The sequence below is a fragment of the Castor canadensis genome, chromosome 12 (assembly GCF_047511655.1).
Source record: "Castor canadensis chromosome 12, mCasCan1.hap1v2, whole genome shotgun sequence".
Lineage (NCBI taxonomy): Eukaryota > Metazoa > Chordata > Mammalia > Rodentia > Castoridae > Castor > Castor canadensis.
In genome coordinates this window covers 30,157,928-30,185,784 of record NC_133397.1, presented here as the reverse complement: position 1 = coordinate 30,185,784, position 27,857 = coordinate 30,157,928, and the positions used below count along the sequence as shown (strand labels likewise).

Below are 27,857 nucleotides of genomic sequence, written 5' to 3'. Positions count from 1 at the left end.
AGAAACTGGAATGAAAAGTGGAAAATAAAACTTCCAACCTAAAATGGATGTCTCCTAGAAGTAGAAAGAAAGCAATAAAGCTCCCAAATATGGACTTTTCCTTTCCACATGAAATCATCAGAACATCTCATTTATCACTTACCCATGCAGCATCTTTTGGCAAACCATGGACATGAAGAATAGTTTGATATATTTTAAGTCTGTATGGATAATCTGCTTTCTCTTGGGGTGTATGGAAGATTGCAGTTGGCATGAAAACTTAATAAATAATAGAAATATAATAGTCACTCCAAACAAGGTATTATTAAAAGAGTATTGTTGTACAACCTAGTCTATCCACTACATTAAGCACATCCTATGCATCATTCAAATAAAATTAAATCCCTTGAGAAGAAGATATTACTTCCCACATTGCAGATGAGGAAAAATAAGTCCAGAATGATAAGTAACTTGCTGAAAGTTTTATAGACAATAAGAAACAAAGCACTTCATCATACATTCAATTTAAATCACACTTTTTTTTTGGCGGTGTTAGGGGTTGAACTCAAAGCTTCACCCTTGGTAGGTAGATGCTCTACCACTTGAGCCACTCTGCCAGCTCTCAAGTCACAGTCTTAAACTTTCTCACTTTACAGCTAATGCAAATTCTTTTAACAACACTAGTAATTGTGACAAAGTTGAAAATAATTGGTAAGTTAACCATGAAAAAACAAAAATAAATGTGGATTAACATAGGTATGTGCCAGATATCTGGAGCTACTGCCCTGCAGATTTAATGTCTCATGGTATCAAGAATTTCTCTCCCTCAAGCTCTCAAGCACACAAGTCAAAACACTGGCTTATGCAAAGCAAACAGAGGGAAATAAAACGTTAGAGAATGTAAAATATTGAAACAACCCATCTGTATATGACTACAGTATAATGTAATGCACTGTAAAGTGTTGAATAGTAATAGGGAAGCATGGTGAGAGAGAAAGAGTGAGTAATGGGGGTCAATCTGATCAAAGCATGATTAATATATACATGTCTGAAATGCTAAGGTGAAACCCCCTTGGACTATCAATATTATATAAAATGAAGGACAGAAGGGTAAAACAGGTCTTTTTCAGGGGTGGATACCAGTGGGAAGGGTAGGGGTAAGGAAAGGGTGAATGAAGTGAATAGTGGATATATTTTATATTCACATATGAAAATAGAAGAATAAAATATGTTGAGAATCTTCTAAGAAGGGGGTAAGTCTAACTAAGAAATATTGTAAGCATATATGTAAATACCATAATAGATCCCCCTGTACAACTATTACATGCTAATAAAAAGGAAAAAAGAAACTTCACAGGAATTCTATAGGCAGGAAGAAAAGAACAATAAAAATAAGCACAAGGAATGAACATATATAAACTAAAGAAGGGGTGAGGTTCAAATGGACTGGCCCACCTTTGTATATAAATACTTGCATTTATTGTTAGACAGCAAGAAGATAGCCCACCAAGAGTATTTACTCACGAGATAGACTGGCTACATGGGAATTTGGATGTAGTGATGCAATGTCTACATGAAGTATATCTGAAAGCCTGTACTCAAGGATATGAATGACTACAATATGTAGTGAATTTTGGACCACTGCCTGTTGACAGTTGATGTCACAGATGACAAATCAAACAATACAAATGAGAATATGATGTTGTCAAAGAGATAGGAAGTTAAAAACCAACTCCTTTAAAGGGCAGGATTTGTTCTCCAGGGATTTATTAAGCATGATAGAGACAATCAGCAATTTTTCAACCTCTTCATTTCATAAGAAGGTAATAAATTTTAATTAGCAAAGAAGACAGCTTTCCACTAAGGAGAAGACAGCAAAGAAAATAGGAGTATTAGTGTGCATGCAAGATAATGTTAAAGTACGTAACACCCCTTATTAATGTCGAATTTATGGCCAAATCTTTTTGCCCTCTGCTGTTGTGGAGCATAAAAATAAAACAAAAACTGGAAAACAGAGCTACAGATTATGAGAAAAAGGACAGAAAGTGCTGCTGCAGTAAATAAAGAGATTTTTCTAGATCACAACAAACTTAAGCAGGTGATCATCACTCTTAATCAATTGTAATTGATGTCACCACATTTTCAACAATGTTTGCTCTGTCCACAGAAGATTCTGATAGTACTCTTTGTACTAGAGGACTGATAGGATAGAATAATGTGAAATAGTTTCTCTCTTTTTTTGTTCTCCAAGTATTTGAATGAGTTTCAAATACTGCATTTGCTCTGTTAGATACTAGTTTTGCTTTAGAATGATTAACTATGGTTAGTTTATCACTTGACTATTGGCTCTTTGCGAGTTTTCCTTTGGGCATAGCTGTCTTCTGCATTGTAAAACTTTTAGCATTTTTAGTATCATGCCCAAAATTCATGTCCTTGCATTCCATCTTCTAAATTAGCATATTGTCTCTGAAAAATTAGTTTTAACCAATTAATATCAATAAAATTCATTTTGCGTTATTTAATGCCTCCAATATGTGTACAGATGAACATGGACACTTTATTTTCTATTACAATGTATATATGAGGCTCTATACCCTTTAGAAATAGGATCTTTACAGATGTAATCAAGTTGAGTTCATATTGAATTGAGGCAGATCATAATCCCATATGAGCAGCATCTTATTTTTCTCCCTGGCAGCACCAGTATTTGAATTCAGGGCCTTACACTTGTTAGATAATTGCTGTATCTCCTGAACCATGCATTCAGTTAATTTTTAGATAGGGTCTTATGCTTTTTGTCCTGACTGGCCTTGGATCTCCATCTTCCTATCTTTGCCTCCCAAATAGCTGGTTTTATAGGAGTGGGTCACCTTGGCAGCCTATACTGAGTGGTATCTTTTTTAAGAGTAGAAGAAAATGCCGTCTACTTTGAGATAAAGACAGTTGATTACAGAGATAGAGATTAGAGTGATGAATTGATAGCAACCACCAGAAGCTGAGAAGAGGCAGGGAAGGACCCTCTTCAAGAGCATATAACTGACTGCTGACTCTTTGATTACAGACCTCTAGTGTTCAGACTTGGGAAAGAACAATTTTCTGTAATCTTAAACTATCCAGTTTATGGTAATTTGTCATGGCAGCCCTGGAAAAGTAATGCAGACAACCTACCAAAATTCTCTCTATATTCAATACCCTATCTGTTAAATGGGACAAATAGAAGAGTTCTGAGCAATAATAAATTAATATTTATAAAACATCTTGGGTTAATCTTTAGTATATGATTGTTATATAATTAGAAATCATGTGTTAGCTATATATACTTTACATAGGTGAATCAGACAATGTACCTAATTTCTATTTCTAGGAAAATTTGCTTTTTTAAGCCAGAGGTTGGAAAATTATGGGTCAAAGGCTGAATCCAGGTGTCCACCTGCTTTTGTAAATAAAGGGTTTTTTGTAATGGAGTCATGTTTGCTTTAAATGTCATATAGTTGTTTTTGTGTTATAGCAGTGCAGAAAAGTAATTACCACAGAGGTGGTACAGTCACAAAGCTAAAATATTTACTATCTAGACTTTTAAGGAAAAGTTTGAAAACTCCTATCACTGACTCTAAAATCTGCTATATATGCTATTTTCTTGTTTTATTTTTCAAGAAATAAGTAACTCATCTTTGTTGTCAGCATGGGTTTCCTCCAAATTCTTTTTTCTACCATAACTTCAGTTCTATTACAACTCAAGGTGGCAATAAGCTGGGTAAATGGTCGGTGGGTCACTTATCCCAAATAAGTTCACAATAATTATGAGAATTTACAGCCACTGATTGAAATATATACTCAGTAGTGCCAACTGAAATGAAGAGTAATATAGTAATTTTTTATCTTACATTCGCTAATACAATTTTATGTGATAATGATTCACAAGAGTTTAGTGAGCTTCTAACTTGAAGCCACATTTTCCTATTGAGAATAATTTTTCTCTAAAGCAGTTTTTCAAGCTATTGATTCCTATAGCTAATAGTGCTGAATGAATTAAACAAAGCAGTAAAGTAAAAGCAATGACCCCAAGCTGAATGATAAATTTGTAAAGTGCAAATTACTAGCTCTTACAGTCAGAGTATGGGTAATATAATCATTGAGTGAGGAGATTGATCTGGGCCATCTTGCTGAGTTTGATATGCATGTCCTGAGGAAGGAATCAGGTTCTATCCCCAAAGAACTAAGAGGTTAACTCTTTGTGACTTCAAGGGGGTGCTATTCTTATTGTTGCTGATATGGCTGGCTTTTAAACCCTTGCCACATTAAGGGTCCTTCCTAGGTTGAGGAGGGTCTGCTCCACACAGTCATACAATTTATTCCCTCTTTCAAAATTTATGGGTGAAAGGTGGGGCAATTATATGTAGTTGTTTTCTTCTATATATCAAACTTTTCATGAAACTAATTATTTTTAAAATAGTGAGTTGTCTTTTTGGAAGAATCTATTTAAAATGAAAAAGATAGAACATTTCATGAGTGTTTAGGAGACTTCAGCTACTCTAGGGCATCTCAGGTCAGGATAATTCAGAACATTGAAATGCCTGTAGATAATTTGGGGCTTCTTCATATTCTTATCTGGCCTGCAGGATTCTGAGACCTAATAAAACCTCAGTGCCTTTGAGAAATTATGCAATTTTTTTTCATAAGGCCTGAGAATCACTGGTAATACAACTCATCTATGAAAGATTTTAAGCAATCATTTAAGACTATTTCAACCCAGTGCCCAAAAGGCTTTATCCAAATTAGGTTCACCTCAAGAGGACTTATTCAACAAACACTTATTGAGGATGGACTAATTAGTAGACAATATAATTATAGAGAGTGGATTATGAGAAGCCTATGAGGATATTAGCAAAGCTGTGCCCAATGTTCTGTAGGCTGAGTTTGGCATAGCCCCAGCTACAGAATAAGGTGAGAATAAGATGCGAAACAGCTGCTTTTCCTAAGTTGTTTACATTCAGAGAGGTAGATGGCAGGTTTCTACTGTTACAATGTTAAGCCCCTCCTGGGGAGCTGTTGGTGGGGCTTTGGGCTTTTGCTTTTGGCTTTTGGGCTTTTGGCTTTTTGGATGAGGGAGGCTTTTGGAAGGGAAAAGGATTTCTGAAGGGAAAAAGATTGCTGAAGGGGGAAAATGAATGGCTGAAGAGAAATTTCTGAAGGGAAAAGAATTGCTGAAGGAGAATTGCTGAAGGGAAATTTCTGAAGAGCGGTCGATAGAAAGTTTGCACTGAGAACTTTATACATAGGCTTTAGAAAGGCTACGCTAGAGAACATGGGAACATGCAAGCATGGGGGCAAAGACTTTAAGAGAGATTATGCTAAAGAAAAGCTAATAGAAAACATGGGATCCCCAGAGAGAGTCCAAGGAAAGGGGTTTTAAAGAATAGCAAAGCAAGGTTTTGAGGAAAGACTTTCGAAGCAAGGTTTTAAAAAACTATAAAGGAATGAGGCCTTAAAGAATAAAGATAGAGAAAAGAAGCAGAGTAAAATGAAGAAAATAATAGAGAAAAGAAACACTGAGGGTTGTGTTTCTCCTCCTGAGTGCCCAACATACCTAGCCCAAACTTTATGTCTGTCTATCTTGTGTACTATCTGCATCTCCCATTGCCACCCAGTTAGGCTCATTTAGGTTCAGTAATAACCAGGATCAAGAGAAAAAGCTCACTCCACATGATATCTTGTCTTTTAGTGAAAAGAAACAATTAAAAACTAATTTAACTAAGTATTTTAGGATGTATTGGGTACTTTAGACATAAAAGTAGAAAGAGTTATCTGATTTCTAGGTGGAGGTGGAGAGTTGCATTTTTAAATATGATAACCAAGGAGTGTTTCACTGTGAAAATAAACAATTGATGGACATTTAATCAAACATATTTGAGAACTTTTGAGTATCCATATCTCCCAAAACCAAATGTAGGCTGTCTCAGTATAGCTGAGTTATTCATAAAAGCAACACTTGTTTTCATAGGATGGAAACAATTAGAAATCAGAGCATTTTGATGATGCTAATAATAGAATAGAGAGGAGAGAATGTTGGTGGCAGGAGTAGGGACCTTAGTCCTTATCTCCATATCTCCAGACACAGTCCCCTCCTGTGTCTGGAGGTGACAGTTAAGTCACCACAAATAAATAATCTTAGCTAAAATCTTGAGATTTGATCATTAAGCTAATAACTCCTTAAGAGGAGTCTCATAAATTGAACAAAATAACAGAATGGAAGATTGAGGCCAAAGTACCACTTTTGTGATTAATTTATTTTGATTTTGACTGTGTAGTAAAGTAGGAAAGTCATACAACCTGAACTCCAGAATTGCATAGATAATGCAGCAATCTGGCAAAGTGGTAAAGAATGTAGAAGGTACTCTACAGTCACTAATAAGGGAAGAAAATACATGCTCAGAGAACTGTATTTTTAAAATATATCTCATTTAGACAGAAATGTTGCACAAGAAGAAAGTAGAGAAAATGAAGATTGGTGTAGGTCCTTGAGGACACTCCAGTTAAGAATAGGCCAATTAATGCATGTGGATGAATACTCTAGAAGAAAAATGAAGAGTTGAATTGTAAAGTATAACAAAGAAGTATTGGAAGAAAATTACTATCCTAGAACTTTCAGGAAAAAAAAAACAACCCTGATATTTTTACACAAGAAATTAAAGCAAATGTTTTATAATTTTATAATTTATAATTTATTCAACTCTGTTAGAGCAACACATTATACATATTTGATACAGCATACTAAAAGAATGCATTGCTTGCATGTGTCAAGCAAGGCTAAGTTTGAATGATAAATACAACAATCTTGGAAAATGGAACAGATCATATACAAATAAATAAATGAGTGATAATAATGATGGATATATTCTCTTAAGGTTTATAAGTAAAGTGGTTAGCATAGAGCAGAAGCTTGTGAATCCAATGAAATTACTAGACAAAATGAATGCAGTATATATAGTCTTAGTAAAAAAATTCAATAGGAAACATAAAGAGTCTAAATATGTGCAAAATAAGGACAATTATAAATGTTGAGGCAGGATTAGAGCAGAGCTGTTTGATGAACTAAATCTAAGAATGAGATAAGTTAAAGGGACTATAATGACAAAGAGGTGAAAAAGTGTCACAGTGCACTTGAAAAACAATTACACCTCCTTAGAGATACATTAGACAAAGATGTTTGATGATTCATCTTCATAAATTAGAGTATCTAGCAAGAAATTTTGATAAGAGCAAGTTGACAGAAGCCACTGAAGTCATGAAGTCAATGAAGTCATTTTGTGCAGTATATTACAGAAATTTAAAAGACTAAGCATGAGTTTGCTAAGAAAATTTGCTCACCCAGCATAATCATTTTCTTTTTCTAAAGTTTTTAAAAATTTTTTTATTATTCATATGTGCATACAGTGCTTGGGTCATTTCTCTCCCCTGCCCCCACCCCCTCCCTTACCACCCACCCCACCCTGTCCCACTCCCCCCCAACCCCTCAATACCTGGCAGAAACTATTTTGCCCTTATCTCTAATTTTGTTGAACAGAGAGTATAAGCAATAATAAGAAGGAACAAGGGTTTTTGCTAGTTGAGATAAGGATTTTATATCCTGCTACCTTGCTATAGATATTGATGGTGTCTAGCAGCTTCTGAGTAGAGTTTTTTGGGTCTTTAAGGTATAGGATCATGTTGTCTGCAAATAGGGATATGTTGACAGTTTCTTTACCTATTTGTATCCCTTTTATTCCTTCTTCTTGCCTGATTGCTCTGGCTAGGAATTCCAGTACTATGTTGAATAGGGGTGGAGATAGTGGGCATCCTTGTCTAGTTCCTGATTTGAGAGGGAATGGTTTCAGTTTTTCTCCATTAAGTATAATGCTGGGTGTAGGTTTGTCATATATACCTTTTGTAATATTGAGGTACTTTCCTTCTATTTCTAGTTTTCTTAGAGCTTTTATCATGAAATGGTGTTGGATCTTATCAAAGGCTTTTTCTGCATCTATTGAGATGATCGAGTGGTTTTTGTCTTTGCTTCTGTTAACATGGTTCATTACGTTTATTGATTTTCATATGTTGAACCACCCCTGCATTCCTGGGATGAAGACTACTTGGTTGTGGTGAATAATCTTTTTGATGTGTTGTTGAATTCGGTTTGCCATTATTTTATTGAGGATTTTTGCATCAATGTTCATTAAGGAGATTGGCCTATAGTTCTCCTTTTTGGAGATGTCTTTGCCTCGTTTTGGGATGAGTGTAATACTGGCTTCATAAAATGTGTTAGGGAGTTTTCCTTCCCTTTCTATTCCTTGGAACAGTTTAAGGAGGTTGGTATCAGTTCTTCTTTAAAGGTCTGATAGAATTCAGCAGAGAATCCATCAGGTCCTGGACTTTTCTTTTTGGGGAGACTCTTGATTGCTGCTTTAATTTCATTTTGTGTTATAGATCTATTTAGGTGAATGTCCTCTTGGTTCAGTTTTGGATGATCATATGTATCTAGAAATCTGTCCATTTCTTTAAGATGTTTGGATTTATTTGAATATAGGCCTTCTGTATCCATATATTCCCCATCAGTAAATTCAACCAACAATGAACCAAAAATATTTGGAAAAACTGCATTTGAATGGAACATATATAGAGACTTCTTCTTGCCATTCCTACACAATACCTCATAGATACATGCTTAGTATTTACATTGCATTAGATATTCTAAATAATCTAAATATAATTAAAGTATGCAGGAGAATATGCAGAAGTATATGCAAATAGAAGCCCATTTCACATAAGGGATTTGAGTATCTGCAGCTTTTGTATCTTTGGGGATCCTGCAACCTGTCCTCTACCAATATCCAGGGATGTTGTATTTTCCATCAGGCTTCCTCTCTCTTTCTTTGCTTTGCTTTCTTGCTTAATAGTAACATTCATCTAACACACTATCTAGTGTGTTACTTGGCTTGGTTGTTTTGTTTATTATCATGTTATTTGCAGCAAGAATACAAGCTCCTTAGAGGTTGGGGGATGCTGTGACAGAAAAACTGCTATCTCGGTATGATGTAATATACACAATATTTTTAAAAAATGGGTTGCAGGAAGAAATGGAAAGGAAATGACTGTAATCAAACCAGAAATCTGTACCGTTTATACTAAGAAATTTGAGTAGTGCCAAGGGAAATGATATAAAAAGACAAAATAAGTAACACATTTCATTTAAGAATGAATCAATATGAATCAGTGACTAATTGAATCTATGATAACTATCTTGAGTGAGTCCAATACTTCAAGTCTGTGTACATAGAACTCATTAATATGAATAGGAACTGCTAGGAAATATGATTTCTGTGGATGTTGACAACTTAGTTTGGAAGTTGTTCATTTAAGAAATATTTGATAATCATGTACATGCTGGGAAGTATGTTTATTGTTGGAAATCTTGAGACTCATACTTTCTAATTGAGGAAGGAACTATATCATTGTAGATAATTTGTAATAAAATATGATTACTCATAATAGATATGTGTATAAAAATTGCACAAGCATGATTGAACTTTCAGTTAGGACAAGGCATTGTTTGTTGTGGTAAGAAGTTAGAATTTTATGCATTCCAATAGTCCATTTTTTGAGAACCTGTTATTATCATATTTTAAGACTGTCACTCAGATTAAAGTGATAGATCTGAAGATAAGTGTTAGGGAGGCATAATTTCAAAAGATTAATTGCAGCCATGTATATTTGTGAGCTGTTTGAAATAGTAAAAGATGAGAAGCATGTATTGGGCTATACTCAACTTTTGGTATATAGTGGGAATAATATATAACCATAAAACCGAAATGACTCTAGAAAGCCTAGAAGTCTTGAAAAAAAGGTGAATTTCAAGTAGAAAATGTTAAACTTCAACACTAAATGCTTCAGATAGATAAGAAGCACTAAGGTGGAGAGATCCTTAGATATGTAATGATACACATTATTTGTAGAATTTACCACACACTCTCCACAAAAAGAGATTTTAATGAAAGGAATGGACAGAGTTAGGAAAGAAAAAGAAGTTGGTGAGACACTGGGAGTTCAAGAACAATGAAGAACAACTTCTCCATGATAAGGTTTCTTCCCCATCTCCAGTACTGGATTGAAGGGAACAGTTACCTGTCAGACAGGTGTTACTTGGTGAGAACTGTTGACATGGGGGAGGGGATGTTACCTGCTCCATTCAGGTGGTACTCTCTTACCTGAGGGTTCCATTAGCTGCTTTCTCTCTTTCTTGTTATGTACCCTGAAGTGACTTCTTGGTTTCTTACCCAGCCTGCACTATCATACATGAATTCTATGTTAAAATCTCCTTAATTACTTAATCTAGGTGTGCCATCCTTTTCCTGCAGGATCCCATCCCTGTGAAAGAAAGCAGTTGTGTGAGGCAGTCATTATTACCTCTCCCCATTATTCAAAAATAAAGATATTTATAGAGATGAAATGGATTTTCAAAAGTAACAATTTGCAAATGATATAATTGCCCCTCCTTCCACCATATTATGCTGCACACTTGACAGAAAGCAAAAAAAAAAAAAAAAAAGAAAGAAAACCATAGAGGAAATAAAAGTTAGTTTCCACAAGAATTCATGAAATGACGGAAGAAGGGTACAGTGAGGAGAGACACTGCTTTTTTTTTTTTTTTACAGGAAGTATTTCTCTTCCTTTCAGATGAGAAGAAAAGCTGGAATATCTGCTATACAAGTAGAGATACATTAAAATATGTATGAATGCTGGAGGTGGTGCCATTATAAGTAAGAAAGGGTTAGTGAGCACTTGTTGAGAGGAAAAGAGTAGATTTACCGAATGTGTGGTGAGGAGGGGACCATTCCATGGTTAGAAGGGATACCTTAATGATGTACAGCACTTTTTGCAAGTATGTGACATATATCAAAGGGAATGAAAATAGATACTTCTAAATGGTACATAAAATCATTACCATTGCTTTGAAGAACTTCATCTCATATATGGTACTACACAAAGTTAGCTACTTTCATGTTTATATGTGAATGATAATATCACATGATTGTTTTGAGTTTAATCTTTATCATTTTTGATCATAGTAAAAGAATTTTTATCTTTGCCTGTTTCATTATCAGTAACCTCACCAAGATTACCAATATACGCTTTTATTTTAAAATCTTTTTTGTATTCTTGCTTGTTGCATGAATGTGTGGCTATGAGTTAAAGAAATCTCAGAAGTCTTCAATTAATCAGATTCTAGTTCTTAAATCTGCTTGTTACTACCTTGGTAAATTCTTCTAAATCCTTAGCTGCTGTGCTTGCCACTTTACTGACCTTTCCTGTTGGCCCCCCTGCCTTACTAGTAATATCTGCCCACTGCTCTCAAAGACTCATCTTATCACATGTTGGTGGACTTGTCAGCTAATTGACTTTGCCCAATGTAAATAAGTAAAATCAGCTCCCCATGTCCAAGTTAAGGAGAGAATTCATCAGAAAACATCTGACCACCTTTGATTAGAATTCCCTCTACTGATTAAATGAGTTAAGCAAGACAAAGAGGAAAAAAATCCTTTTGTTGTAGCATTCAAATTAAAAAATCTTACTTATCAAAAGTTATTTGCATCATGTGAATTATCATTTGGAAAGTAAAAAGAATGCATACCAGATTTTGTCTAGATCTATACTTCACTGTCTATTTCTTACTGTATCTCAACACAGTATTTAGGTGTTTCTATGTAAAAGAATTATAAAGTGCCAGTAGAATATAGACATTTTTTTTACTTATTTCTGTCAATGTTTCAGATCAGATGCGAAACTTTCCTAATATGGCCTAGGCTTGGTTTCTTTTGTTGGTTCTTCATACATCTCTGATTAGCTGGTAAGATGGCTTATCTAGAACATCCTCACAGTTCTGGAGTTTTGGTTGCTATTGCCTGAATTCCAGACGGTGAATGGGTGATAAGTCTCTTATTATCCAGCTGAATAATCTATTTCTTCATGGTGTCTTGTCAGGTTTCTAAAAGACCAAACAGAAGCATCCAAGATTTCTTAGGGCCTAAGTCCAGAACTGGCACACCATCACTTCTGTAACAATTTGCTGTCCAAAGATAATTACATGACCTTTTCGGATAGTATGGGTGGGTAAATTAACTTGACCTCTTACTGGAAGGAGTTACCAAGACCCATTACAGCAAAGGAAGGGACAAAGGAAGTGAAATAATTGAGACTGTATTTATAATTAATCTACTTTTCAAAATTACCGTTTGCCTCTGCTAACTCAATTGCTCCAATACTTACTGACTTCCTGCCAAACTCCAGATACCAACTCAGTCCATCTTGTTCTTTAAACTGCTTTGGCTTCTTCCGAGTCAAAACTCTACTACTTTCTTCCTATTCCCCTAGTCTTCTGGGCTCAAACCATACTGAGAAACCCTTTTGCATTGCTGCCAAAAATTTATTGAAATAACTTACTGAAAAAATAGCCAAATTATTGGCCAAATTTTGGTCTGCTGAGGATGTAAGTCTCCATTCAGAGAATGGACTACCTGTGATTCTTTTTACTTTCCAAATGATAATTCATATGATGCAAAGGCAGGCCTATTTTCATCAAATACACTGATTATTCAATAAATACCCCTGGTGAACATCAACAAAAAGTTAGAATCCAGACAGCTGCATGAAATCAGAATACCAATGAGAAGCAAACATGACTGAGCATGGTGACTACTATAATCCTGTTTATACATGGATTACTTACTAATCCTGGATGATTTACTAATCACACCTTGTCATAAACAATTATCACACATTTTCGAGCACTACATTGATTAAGAGAAGTTACAAGTTGCTTTGTTTGTGAATGCTTGAAGATAATGCTTTATTATTTTGTAAGTTTATAGAGTACTGTCTTATTTAGGAAGGGGTTAAGCTATTCTACACATAAGGTTTGTTGCAACATACGAAGCTGAATTCTAAGATAGAAGGACAGGTATATATCTGGTATAAGGAGAGATCACGTGTGAGATAGTTTCAGAGGCTAGGTGTGCATAAGAACATAATAATAATAATTTAAAGAAGCAGAACCAGAAGGTCAGACTAAAAGTTAGTAGTTGAAATATTGGTGTGTCTAGTAAAGGGCATAAACACTGTCTAAGAAGAAGCTCAAAAACATCTAGCCAAAAGGTTTATCAGGAAAAATATGTAAGAATACGTGTGGAAATTTTCATTCTTTAACCATTTTCTCTATATATAAACTCTAACAGGTGCAATTAGTCACAAAGATGAGTAACTTTTAAAGGAGGGACAAGTTTATTGAAGACTAAAGATACACTTAGTAAAAGCCATCGTACAGCATGCACAGTTCTTGCTGGAGAAAGAATGAATATTCATTGGGGATGTATACAAGAGAATAAATGTTTATGCTAGAAGAATTCAGTTGTACTTGAACAGGACAAATGAGTTTTAATCAGATGGACAAAAAGATAATTTTAACTCCAGAATTAATCAGCAAAGAAATGTCTGATGTTTTAGTAACATTTCAAAGAATATGTTAATTGTACAAAGTAATGGGCTTCATTATGACATTTTTCATACATCCATGCAATGTACTTTGGTCATATTCAACCAAGTGTGTATAAAATTATATGGTAAATTTTAGAACCTGCAAGTCTTCAGGAAATAGCCTTTGTAGTCTATAAAGAATAAGCAAATAAGTCTGAAAATTAAGTTCATACACAGTTTTAAAGACCTTGAATAGTTTGCTAAAGGATTTAAAAATGGACAAAGCAGGTGCATGTTTTCAGAATCCAGTGGACCTTCTTAGTTGAAAACAATTCAATTTTCTCAAATGAAAAGGTTATGGAAAAGGTCAAGCACTTGGAGTTAAAAGCAATGAAATCATCAGACTAATGTGAAGAAGGCTACCTTTGGGGGAAAAAAGTAGTCCTGAAGTTCAGTTTCTAGTGTTGCTGAGTTAGTTTCTATCAAGCCAAACCTCCCAGAGTTAATAATTATAAAATTTGGGCAGAATATTAAAAATAATTATCTGAACAGAGAGCAAAAGATGGAAGATTCTGGAGGAAAATCAATCATTTGAAGAAAAGAGTGCTATAATGCCAATTTCTTTCATTGCTACTCAACAAAGGTGACTACCATCTAAATTACTGAGGTGGACAAAAATGCCATAGAAACTTTGCAATATGACCAACATGGAGAACTAAAGGACAGGGTTTATTGTGGACAACCACAGCAACTTAAAAGTTAAAAGAAAATCTGAGAAAGGAAAAAAGTGTAGAGTCACAAATTTTGTATGTGAATTCCCAATTTTCTTGATACTTGAATCCCATGCAATTGTGTAGGCAGCTTCCAATCAATTCAGCTCTGGCTAAAAGAAATAAACAGAAATTTGAGCTTCTGTCTATCACAGACAGTTTTATAGTTTGAGTTCAGCCAAGTTAACTGCCTTCTTAAAAGTCAATCAAAATAATACTCTTCAGAAAATGAACACACAATCCAGAGTTTCTACAACTATTAATCTGCTTACTTATCAGTTAGAATGATTATATTAATTAATTGTGTTTTAATTTAGATATTCTAACAGTTGTACAATGGTGTCTCATTGTAACTAATTTTTCTATTGACTAGTAATGTGTAACACCTTTTCATGTACCTATTTTCTTACCAAATGCTTCACTTGCAGAAGTATCCAGTATCATTTGCCATTTTAAAATATCAGTTGTTTTTGTGTTCTTTTTATAGTTTGAACATAAGTTCTTCGTTAAGAGTGTAATTTGCAACCAGTTTTTTTCTCAGCTTTTCGTTTCTTTTTTGTTTTTATAGTGAGTATTAATTATATAAGATGAAGTTTCATTTTAACATTTTTCATATATGTATATATTTTGATTATATTCACCCTATTTCCCTCTCTTGTCTCTCCCCGCCCACTCTGCTACGGTCACCTTCTTCGACTCTTAAAGTCCCTTTTCTACTTTACAGTCTGCTTAGTATTTTTTTAAGGCTGAGTATAATTCCATTGTGTGAGTATGGGTTTGTTTGTATGCATACATATCACACTTTTAAGATCCATTACTCTGTGGATAGACACATTGTTTCCGCACCATATCTATTAACTCCATTTTTATAGCATGCAGTGGAAAATGCCTAGGACCCTAGGCAAGAGTTCTGGTCTTTGTGACTCAGTTTTCTCATTAGGGGACTCAGGTGGGTGGATTAGACTCAGTAGTTTTCAAGCTTTCTTTTTAACAGGGAAATATTGTTTTCTCAAGTGAAGTTTTGATTTATCTAAAGCACCAATAGACCAGAATTTATTAAAAGTTCTATTTTAAAAGTTTACATTTATCCTAGCTACTAATTAGTAAGTTGGCATGTGCAAAGGAAGGAGACTTCCTTCCTTCCTTCTCCCTTTCCTTCTTTCCACTATCATTTCTTTTTTTTCAAACAGAGGTCTTTTTTTTTAATAAATAAAACATTGGAAAGCAGGGCTTATTATGGTAGCTGGTGTCTCTTATCAACCTAAGTTCCTGATTTATTGTTTTTCTTATTAATTCTTTAATTCACATGTGCATACATTGTTTGGGTCATTTCTCCTCCCTGCCCCCCTCCCCTCCCCCTCTCCCCTTCCCCCCTCAGTTTCAGGCAGGTCCTGTTCTGCCTTTATTACTGGTTTTGTTCAAGAAAAGAGAAAAGCCTAATAAGGAAGACAAAGCATTTTTGCTCATTGAGTTGAGGATAGCTATACAGAAATATTCCTAGCATTGCTTTCATGAACACGTGTTATGACCCATGTTGATTCATCTCTAACTGATCTTTACCCAGGTTACTGATCCCCTTGTCATGACATGATAACCTCTGTTGCTTTAAGGTTTCTGTATTAGCTCCTTTGGAGTGGGGGCATCAAACGCTTTCATGTTTTGGGTTTCTACCTATTTCTATAACTCCCATATGTGCTCTCCCCTTGTCATGTGATCCAAGTCCAACCACACTGCTGTATTTGCCCTAGATCTAAAGTCCGCATATGAGGGAGAACATACGATTTTTGGTCTTCTGAGCTTGGCTGACCTCACTCAGAATGATGTTCTCTAGTTCCATCCATTTACCTGCAAATGATAAGATTTCATTCTTCTTCATGGCTGCATAAAATTCCATTGTGTACAAGTACCACATTTTCTAGATCCATTCATCAATAGTGGGAAATCTTGGTTGTTTCCATAACTTGGCTATTGTGAATAGCGCCACAATAAACATGGGTGTGCAGGTGCCTCTGGAGTAACCTGTGTTATATTTTTTTGGGTATATCCCCAGGAGTGGGATTGCTGGATCATATGGCAGGTCCATGTTTAGATTTTTAAGGAGTCTCCAAATTTTTTTCCAGAGTGGTTGCACCAGCTTGCATTCCCACCAACAGTGTACAAGTGTTCCTTTTTCCCCACATCCTCACCAACACATGTTGTTGGTGGTGTTTTTGATGATTGCTATTCTAACATGGGTGAGGTAGAATCTTAGTGTGGTTTTGATTTGCATTTCCTTTATGGCTAGAGATGGTGAGCATTTTTTCATGTGTTTTTTGGCCATTTAGGCTTCTTCCCTTGAAAAAGCTCTGTTCAGTTCTTTTGTCCATTTTTTAATTGGTTCTTTAATTTTAGGATAGTTTAGTTTCTTATGTTCCCTGTATATTCTGTTTATCAGTCCCTTGTCTGATGTATAGCTGGCAAATATTTTCTCCCACTCTGTGGATGGTCTAGTCAGTTTAGACACCATTTCTTTTGTTGTGCAGAAGCTTTTTAATTTTATGAAGTCCCATTTGTTTATACTTTCTCTTAGTTGCTGGGCTGCTGGGATTGTATTGAAGAACTCCTTGCCTATACCTATTAGTTCCAGAGTGTTTCCTGCTTCTTCTTTTAGTAATTTTAGAGTTTCAGGTCTGAAATTTAGGTCCTTGATCCATTTTGAGTTGATACTAGTACAGGGTGATAGACATGGATCTAGTTTCAGTTTCTTGCAGATGGATAACCACTTTTCCCAGCAACATTTGTTGGAGAGGCTGTCTTTTCTCCATCATATGTTTTTGGCACCTTTGTCAAAAATGAGGTGGGTATAGTTGTATGGATTCATATCTGGATCTTCTATTCTGTTCTACTGGTCTTCATGTCTGTTTTTATACCAGTACCATGCTGTTTTTATTGTTATTGCTTTGTAATATAGATTGACGTTGGGTATTGTGATACCCCCAGCATTGCTTTTTGCTGTTTATTGCCTTGGCTATTTGCAGTCTCTTGTGTTTCCAAATGAACTTTAGAGTAGATATTTCAATCTCTGTGATGAATGTCATTGGGCTTTTGATGGGAATTGCATTAAACAAGTAGATTGCTTTTGGTAGTGTAGCCATTTTTACTATGTGATTTTATCAATCCATGAGCACAGGAGATCTTTCCATCTTCTGTAATCTTCCTCAATCTCTTTCTTCAGGAGTTTGCAATTCTCCTTATAGAGTTCATTCAAATCTTTTGATTTTTTTTGTTTGGATGACCTATCTATTGGTGACAGGGGAGTATTAAGGTCTCCAACTATCACTGTGTTGGAGTTTGTATATGTTTTTAGGTCCTTCAGAATATGTTTGATGAAACTGGGTGCGTTGACGTTGGGTGCATATAGGTTGATAATTATTATTTCCTTTTGGTGTATTTCCTCTTTTATTAGTATGGCGTTGTCTTCTTTATCTCATTTGGTCAATGTAGGTTTGAAGTCTATTTTGTCCAAGATAAGTATGGCTACTCCTGCCTGTTTTCGGGGACCATTGGCTTGTAAATCTTTTTCCAGCCTTTCACTTTCAGCCAGTGCTTATTTCGGTCAATGAGTTGGGTCTCCTGTAGGCAGCAGATTGTTGGATCTTCCTTTTTAATCCAGTTTGCCGGTCAGTGTCTTTTGATGGGGGAATTTAATCCATTAACATTCAGTGTTAGTATTGGTGAATATGTGGTGATCCCTGTCATGTAGATGTCTTTGTTGATTAAGAGTTTGATTATGTGTAGCTGAAACAATGTTACCCTTTACTTTCTTGCATTTTCTTCTCCTGTGGTTTGGTATTGCCTGCCCTTTCATGGTTTTGTTTGCCTCATGATCTGTGTGCAGAATTCCTTGGAGAATCTTTTATAGTGGTGGTTTGGTGGTCATATGTTGTTTTAATTTCTGCTTATTATGGAAGACTTTTATTGTTCTATCTATTTTGAATGATAGTTTTGCTGGGTAGAGTATCCTAGGATTGAAGTTATTTTCATTCAGTGCTTGGAAGAGCTCACCCCATGCTCTTCTTGCTTTTAATGTTTCTGTTAAGAAGTCTGCTGTCATTTTGATGGGTTTACCTTTGTATGTTATTTATTTTTTCTCTCTTACAGCCTTCAATATTCTTTCTCTAGTCTCTGTATTTGTTGTTTTAATGATGACATGTCATGAAGTAGCTCTATTTTGGTCAGGTCTGTTCGGTGTTCTGGAGGCTTCCTGTACCTGAATGGGCATAGTTTTCTCTAGGTTTGGGAAATTTTCTGTTAATATTTTGTTAAATATATTACCCATTCCTTTTGCTTGAACCTCTTCTTCCTCAATGCCCATGATTCTCAGGTTTGGTCTTTTGATGGAGTCAGTGAGTTCCTGCATTTTCTTTTCACAGGTCTTAAGTTGTTTAATAGTTCTTCAGTTTTTCATTTAATTGCCATTTCATCTTCAAGTTCTGAGATTCTGTCTTCTGTTTGTTCTATTCTGCTGGAATGAGCTTCCATTTTTTTAAGTTTCTGTTTCATTCTTTTTTTTTTGAGGTTTTCCCTATTATGGGTTACTTCTTCTTTAATATTGTCAATTTTTGCCTTTAATTCATTTATCTCTCTGTTTCTGGTACCTTTGTTTCAGTTTGGTGTTTGTTTAGGGCTCCTATGATTTCATTTATTTGTTTCTGTGTTTTCTGATATTCTTGAGTTTTGTCGTCTTGTAATTTCTTGAGTGCCTCCTGTACACTTTGGTTGACCATGTCTAGTAGCGTCTGTATGAAATTCTCATTAATTACTTGTAGAATTTCTTCTTTCAGGGTGGTCTTGTGTTCTTTGTTGGGTTCCTTGGTATAGTTTATCTTTGTTTTGTTGGAGTCTGGGTCTGGGTATCTATTTTCTTCATCTTGCTCTAAATCCTGTACTACTTTATTTTTGGGGGAAGAATGGTTTCCATCCCTTTTTTTTCTTCCCATATTTCCACTAGGTACTGTTTCTGTCCCTGGACTATGTGTAATTTGGTATTAGCTGGGTTACAATATTAATAATAACAAAATCATGAGAGAAGGATAAAAAAGAGAAAGAGAGGGAAGATAAAAGGAAGAGAGAAGAGAGAAAAAAGGAAAGAAAGATATAAAGGGAAAAATAGAGACAGTGGGTGATCAAACAGCAAACTAGGCTGCCAACCCTTAACAAAGGGAGAAAAAAAATCAGCAGTTCTGGAACAGTAGGATTGGAGGCTTAGTTGTTTTTAGTTCTTTAGTGTCCAGTACAGTCTGTGAGTGTCTCTTAGGCATGCTTGGAGCCTGATAGTGGCAGCCAAGCAGGAGCCTGGTGAAGCAGTTATCTGGCAAGCCTGTAGAGCTGGGGCTGGCTGCGTCCAGGGGGCAGGGCTCCCGGCAGGCTGGTGGATGCAGCTGTTTTGCACCAGAATGGTGCCTGTCCCAGCGGGGCACATGGTGCTTGAGCCAGGCAGGGCCTGATGGGCGGGGTGGGGGTCCAGTCATCCCACATGTGGCTGTGGCTCAGAAGGGCCTGCAGGGTAGTGGTCCCCAGTGAACTGAGGGACCTGCTCCAGGCTTTGGTCCAGTGCAGACTGGTGGCAGGGATCCCGGTGGTCATTGATCCAGCAGCCAAGGGGTGAGTATTCCTGTGTGGTGTGGGTCTGGGGTTGGAGGCTGGCATGGCTAAGGGACAGGTATCCCGCCGTGTGTGGGTCTGGCATAGGGGGCTGTGGCCTGGCACAGCCAGAGAGCCTGGCAGAATAGAGTAGAGGCTCTGCAGACATACAGGGCAGGAATTTGGCAGGCCAGCTGTTCTTTTATTAGATTGTGGTGTGGTGAGGCCTTCCATGATCTAAGTCTTTAGAGTGCTGTGTTTTTGGCTGTCCCTGGAGCTTTACCTCAGTCAGGAGTGTGTCCAGCTCACGAGGTCTGTGGCTCTGTCTCCGTCACCATCTTGGGTCCTCCTCCATATCCTTACCAACACTTGTTATCATGAATTTATATGAAAATGTTAATATTATTCTTCACAGGAATAGAAAAAAATTAAAATTTGTTATAGAACCATCAAAGATTCTGAATAGCCAAAGCAAACTTACCAAAAAGAAAAAAGCTGGAAGCATCATATGGCCAGATTTCAAAATTTATTACAAAGTTATAGTAATTAAACTAACATGGTACTAGCATAAAATGATATTTCAATCAATGAAATAGAATTGAAAGCCAAGAAATAAGCCTGCATATCTAAGGTAAATTGATTTTTCACAAAGATGCCAAGAACACACATGAGGAAAGGACAATCTCTTCAATAAATGATAGTGGGAAAACTAGAATTCTACATACAGAAAAATGAAAGTGGACTTCATCTCATCACTTATACAAGAATCAAGTCAGAATGGATTAAAGACAGACATAAGACTTGAAACTATAAAACTACTTAAAGAAATATAAGGAGAAGATTGCATGAAATTGGTCTGAGTAGAGATTTCTTTCATATAATCCCCAAAACATAAGCAATAAAAGCAAAAATAAGCAAATGGGATTGTATCAAGCAAAGAAAAGCTCTGTGTAGCAAAGAAAACAGTAGAGTGAAAAAGAAAACATTTCCAAGTCAAAATTGAATAAGGAACTAATATCCAAAATATCCAAGGAACTCAAATTCCTTAATAACAAGAAAGCAAATGGGAAAATGATTTGATTAGAAATTTCTTAAAAGAAAAACAAATGACCAATAGATACATGAAACATCTGTAATCAGAGAAATGTAAATTAAAATCACAATGAGATACCACTTTACACGTTTTAGATTGGTGATAATAAAAAATATGAACAATTCACCAAAGTTTTTAATCCATGAATGCTTTTGGTATAAATTCTGTACCATGTGCAATCAGCTTTTGTAAATAAGTTTTGAAAAGTCATCAGATATACATTAGACTATTCTTATCTGAATATGTGACAGGAAAATGTTTCAATTAATATGTAATCCAGTCATGCAAGGTGACATAATCTGAAAGAAAGTGTTTGCATAGAGAATATCAAGAGCAAGAATATTTAGTCTACACTTGCAAATAGGGATTGAACATTTGAAGAAACAGACTTATTTGTTGACAGAATTTCCCATGTTAGTATAGATTATATGCTGTTTGATAAGAGACAGCAATGATCAGGTTAATTGGAGTATTTTTTTCCTTTTCAGTATAGTAAATCTTCAGTATTTCTGTGGATAATGGTTCCAGGATGCCCTTGGATGCCACAATCCATGGATGCTCAAGTCCCTAATAAAAATGGCAAAGTATTTGCATATAACTTAGGAACATCCTCCCTAATACCTCAAAATATCAGTAGATTACTTATAATACATATACATTGTAAATGTTATCTAAATAGTTGTTATATGAGTTGGGGAATAATGACAAAAAGTATGTCCATACATGGTCAGTATACACTTTTTTTTTTCAAATTTTTTTTATCCTTTGTTGGCTGAATCCATAGATGTGGAACCTGTGGATATGGAGGGTAGGCTGTATTTGCTTTAAGTGAAAAATTAAAAAGGTTGTAGGATTTTCTGATACCAGGAAACCAGGAAGTAGGAGAGTATGTTTAACAATCAAGTGGCCTAGCTCAGGGTAAGTGGCCTATGCATAGTGGTAATTTGCACTCAATTTATCTTAACTGAGATGTTCTTAATCAGTTGAGCATAAGATTAATAAAAGATTGCTTTCCTTTAGAAATGAAGTGGAGAGAGACTTTGCAGAATGGCCTCATTGAATTGGTAGGTGAGCTTTCTCTGGACTTTAGTGATTTCCTTGGGGCTCTGGCCATTTTCTGATAAGTCCTGGTCTTCCAGTGATCTTTTCTTTTTTCCCCAAAGTTTAGCAGTTTTTTTCTTTGTGTTTTAATACCAACTGAAGATGCCTTTGTTTTTATGAACTCACTGGATACAAGACTCTGTATCAGGGATTTGTGAATCTATTCAGTCTCAGTTTCTTCCTGCCTTTTCCTCCTTTTTGCTGAAAAGCAGCAAGTTGTACCAACTGGTTTTCAATTATGTTCTGCTGAGATTGGTGAATATTTCCTTCAAAATAGAATTCTTCAGTGTTGTTTACTACAGTTCTCCATTTATAGACATGTTCCTCTGAAGGAATACAGAGGAAATTCCACAGTAGCTGGAGTTTCCTCTGGTGTGAGGATAATGGCTAAGTCAGATAATTCTTATAATCTGGGCTGTACTACACATCCCCAGTTGAATGCTGCCTCAGTACCTCAAAAGCATCTTCAAATGCTCAACCCATCTTGTTTTGTATAGCAAAAGTCATGCTTTATTAATAAATTGACAATTTGGGGGTTGGGCTGAAGCTCAGTGGTAAAGCACTTGCCTAACATACACAAGACCCTGGGTTCAATCCCCAGTACTGCTCTTCCAAGTTCAAAGTAGCTCCCACTTGTAGAAGAAGGAATTAACTTTCTCTGAAGCATGTGTATAATCATCTTTCAACTTTTCATACTTTAACAGCATTTGTTGTTGTATTTTCCTTTAAACAAAACCAATAACTTGTCTAATTTCCATATTTGTAGGACTCAGTGAGGAAGGTTTATGTCAGCTCCACAGTGTCAGCTAGGGTTACTTGATTAGTGGGAGGGGCACGAGTTACTCTCATGTTTTACAGGCCATTTTTGATGGTTTGTGGAAGGCTTCACAGAGATGGAGTCAAGGATGTTAGTTCTTTTCCATATAGGCCTCCTATAGGCTATAGAATAGGGGCTAGGTGGGTTCCATGAGAAAGTACTCCAAGAGACAGGTAGCAGATGCTGTCAGTTTTGTTTTGTTTTTGAGATGGGATTTCGCTAACTTTGCCTGGATTGGCATTGAACTTGCCGTTCTTCTGCCTCCGTTTCTCAAGTACCTAGAATGGCAGGTGTGCGTCAACATATTCCACTACATTTGGGTTTTTTTGAGTTATGGAAAAAAAGAGTAGTTTAGTGAGTGAAGCTTCATTCCTGCAAGACATTTCAAGGTTAAAAGTTAAGTTTGCATCCCACCAAATTGTTGGTTAGCTGGAAGCATTAAGTACCCACTCTTATTATGTCAGGTAATGAATGATATATCATATTTTGTACTCCTGGTATTTAATATAGATAATCTATGCTCTAGGAAATTGTATCATTTTGTATAGCATATTTAGTTTCCTAATATAGAAAAATCTCATTAAGAAAGCCACACTGGGAAATTGAATTCCTATACATACTATAATAGACTCTGTTCTTATCTAGAACTTATACTAACAGACAGTGGATGAAAAAAAGTATATGCTTATATAAGAGATCCTAATTTATTTTAAATTGGAATATATTTTATAAGGAAATATAAAAATATGACATAATACAGAGAAAATGATGATTGATAATGTTATATGTAAAGTGTAATGCTGATTATAGAAGACTATAACTTTTTATCTCTAAATCATTTTGAAATATTTATGTATTTACTGAAATTTATGTATCTAGTGAGCAGTTTCCTTAAATAATCAGAGATTTTTAGACCTAAAAGACCTTTTGGAAGCCACCTGTCCATTGCCTTTATACATGAGAAAACTTCCTTCCAGAAAGACTGATTTTGGCAAGGACATATGACTAAATTATTGCAAAAATAGGACTCAACAATGCAAGCCGTCTGCTTTCCAAGGCTATTGGCACTATTACTTCAAAAAAAAAATAACAGAATTATCCTTAGCTTGGTTTGAAATTGTGATTAAAAAATTACTGTGGGAAATGCAGGGCATTTTGAAAGGATGTGAAGTTCAAGCTAGGGTTCCAGCCTCTAGTACAGTTTCATTCTTTAGATTCTGATAACAAACATCATTTTAATGAGGCTTCTTTTTAGTTAGAAAACATCAGAGTATCCATGCTTACACTAAAGCAGGGCTCCATTCTATTCCAAACAAAACACTTCTTTACTATTTTTGTGAAAAAATACACCAAATGCCTTCATGGATTTCAACTTTAATCTAAAACACTTCAAATATTATAACTGGTGACTTAGGAAATAATGATGTTAAAATGATTTCATGTAAAATAGAGAAAACTTAAGAAAAAAGAGTTCTAATGGGTGCAAACTACTTTGATATTAAAAATCAAAAGAAAAGAACACTAAATATTTCAGCTTCATATTTGATACCATTTTAAAAAAATATTTGATGTTAAGGAAAATATTTGCTGTTTGAACATTTTTGTGGAAATGACATCTTCACTTGTAAACTGCTCAGAACAGAATGGGAGTCACATAGTGACTACAAGGCAGTCTTGCAAAAGCAGGAGCATAACATGGGGCAAAAGAATGAAGGTCTGAAACAGAAGATTGGCTATTGTTGAACTGCCAGGTCTGTTTATTATAAGAATATAAGAGGATTAACACCGTAAATCTTTGCCAAAATGAAGGGAATATGAGAAGCAGAAAAATACAGCTCAGAGCACAGGATCAGTTATTCAGAATACAAATAGATCAAGTGAACGGAGGGATGGAGATTTCCTTCCTTAGGAAACAACCCTAAGAAGCATTCCTTCTGAAACATTATATTAAAAATTGAAATGTGATGCCAATATCTACATTTGAATTGAGAGCATGGATATTTAAACTGCTGTGAAAATGATAGAACAGTAGGTAGAACTATACTAGTTGGTCATTTCTTCTTATGTAACAAGCCAAACAAATTGAGATCTGAAGACTTGGAAATGGTAACCCCTGTCAGATTGCATTTTCTGTTTGCAGTAGAAAAGATATTTAAGAGACTTCATCACAAGCATGTCATGAAAGAAGATACTAGTAACAACAGCCTCCTCGTTAAAGATGAAAAATTGGATTCTCAGATTCTAAGAATTAAAAAACAAAACCAAAAACTCTGCCCTTAAGTCGCTCACCAGTTATTCAGCAGCAATGTTGGTATTGGAACCCAGGTGTGGCTGCCTCAAAAATCTGTGCTTCTAATCAGTTAACGTGTTTTCTGTTTTACTGCACAATCATTAGCTTTTATGGGTAAAACATACAATAGGTATACTGTTGGGCATGACACAAATTTTTCAGTCTTTCCTTCCTTTCCCAGTATCACAAAGGAATAGAAGAATTTCCCTGTCCCTTTTTTATGTTCTTTTTTTAAATACTGTTGTGCTGAGTGGGCGTCCATTGTGGAATTTACAAAAGTTCTTACAATAAATATATTAAATATATCACACTTGAATTCACCCCTCCACCATTCTCTCTTATATCCCTTTCTCCCATTTGTGCAATAGTTTCAACAAGTGTCATTTCCCTGTCTATTCTTAATCCCTCTCATTGTGCTCTGTTTCTCTCTGTGTGTCAAATTCTCCTCAATATTTATTTTATTCCTAGTTTTTTCCTCAAGTACATCACAAGTCTGCTTTGCTGCCTATTTGGTATCTTAACATACATGCATTTGTTTCCTTCTTAGTATAAGAGTTATAGCTACTAAATCATTCATGATACTATCCATACAAACAAAAGATGTCAGTCTTAAAGTAAAGCACACTGACTGGTCTCTATCTTTATTTATTTATTTATTTATTTAATTTCTTTTATTCATATGTGCGTACAATGTTTGGGTCATTTCTCCCCCCCTTCCCTCTGCCACTTCCCTTTTCCCCGTCCCCTCCTTCTCCCCCACTACCCCTTCGCTACCAGGCAGAAACTATTTTGCCCTTATCTCTAATTTTGTTGAAGAGAGAGTATAAGCAATAATAGGAAGGACCAAGGGTTTTTGCTAGTTGAGATAAGGATAGCTATACAGGGAGTTTACTCGCATTGCTTTCCTATACATATGTGTTACATTTTAATTAATTCTTCTTGAACTAACCTTTTCTCTACTTCCTGGTCCCCTTATCTTATTGGTCTCTGTTGCTTTAAAGTTTGTGCATTAGTTCCTTTGCATTGAGGACATCAAATTCTATCTTGTTTTTTTTTGGCTTTCTTGCCTATCCTCATACCTCCCTTGTGTGCTCTCGCCTCATTATGCCATCAAAGTCCAGTCCTCTTGTTGTGTTTGCCCTTGAACTAATGTCCACATATGAGGGAGAACCTACGATTTTTGGTCTTCTGGGCCTGGCTAACCTCGCTCAGGATTATGTTCTCCAGTTCCATCCATTTACCTGCAAATGATAACATTCTGTTCTTCTTCATGGCTGCATAAAATTCCATTGTGTATAAATACCACATTTTCTTAATCTGTTTCTCAGTAGTGGGACATCTTGGTTGTTTCCATAACTTGGCTTTTGTGAATAGTACTGTAATAAACATGGGTGTGCAGGTGGCTCTGGAGTAACCTGTGTTACAGTCTTTTGGGTATATCCCCAAGAGTGGTATTGCTGGATCATATGGCAGATCTATGTTTAGCTTTTTAAGAAGCCTCCAAATGTTTTTCCAGAGTGGTTGTACTAGTTTGCATTCCAACCAGCAGTGTATAAGGTTCCTTTTTCCCCGCATCCTCGCCAACACCTGTTGTTAGTGGTGTTGCTAATGATGCCTATTCTAACAGGGGTGAGGTGGAATCTTAGTGTGGTTTTAATTTGCATTTCCTTTATTGCTAGAGATGATGAGCATTTTTTCATGTGTTTTTTTGGCCATTTGAATTTCTTCTTTTGAGAAGGTTCTGTTTAGTTCACTTGCCCATTTCTTTATTGGCTCATTAATTTTGGGAGAGTTTAGTTTTTTGAGTTCTCTATATATTCTTGTTATCAGTCCTTTGTCTGATGTGTAGCTGGCAAATATTTTTTCCCACTCTGTGGGTGAAATGATCTCTTCAGTTTAGAGACCATTTCTTTTGTTGAGCAGAAGCTTTTTAGTTTTATGAAGTCCCATTTGTCTATGTTATCTCTTAGTTGCTGAGCTGCTGGGGTTCCATTGAGAAAGTCCTAGCTATACCTATTAGTTCCAAAGTATTTCCTACTCTTTCCTATACCAACTTTAGAGTTTGGGGTTGATATTAAGGTCCTTGATCCATTTTGAGTTAATACTGGTATAGGGTGATAAACATGGATCTAGTTTCAGTTTTTTGCAGACTGCTAACCAAAAGGTTCCTGGAAGTCAGTGAAAATGGTCTGTATCTTTAGAAATTCACCATAAAACAGCCAAAGGGCTTCTTCAACAATCACATCACAATCTCTCTACTTTTCTTTAATCTTTTTATTTTTGTATTTTTCATTCTCCACACTGCAACCATATTGTTTTCATTTATGAATAATGCATATATGTATGGAGTTTTAAAAATTGAAAACAATGCAAACATGGAGTAAAAAAGCTCAAACATATCCTTTGCCATTATGAAGTCCCCCCCTCATGACTATTGATTATAGCCAGCATTATGTAACCATTATGTTTTGATCCTGTATAGTTTGTAGAACACTCCTAAAATTTGCTTTTTTCACAGTTGATTATATTGGGTCTCAGAATAAAAATCATATTTTTGAATATTAGGTAGGTGTGGATGATTTATTACCAAAAAGTGTAACCTTTTCTTTCTTATTTTATCATATTGACTAGATCTTGTAAGACAATGTTGAATAGAAATTGAGAAAAAATGCTTTTTTTCCAACT

At 35.6% G+C, this 27,857-nt stretch overlaps 1 long non-coding RNA gene and 1 pseudogene across 1 annotated transcript in view; one reads left to right on the top strand and one right to left on the bottom strand.

Annotated features, from left to right (window-relative positions):
* Window positions 1–19,575: 19,575 nt before the first annotated feature.
* The window catches only part of LOC141415021 (uncharacterized), a 65,976-nt gene continuing 57,694 nt past the window's right edge, over window positions 19,576–27,857 (top strand). Inside the window, exon 1 of the long non-coding RNA XR_012440041.1 lies at window positions 19,576–19,892. This is a non-coding gene — a long non-coding RNA (uncharacterized lncRNA). The remainder of the gene's footprint in view (window positions 19,893–27,857) is intronic.
* LOC109702355 (transcription factor Spi-C pseudogene) lies at window positions 21,892–22,572 on the bottom strand (annotated as a pseudogene).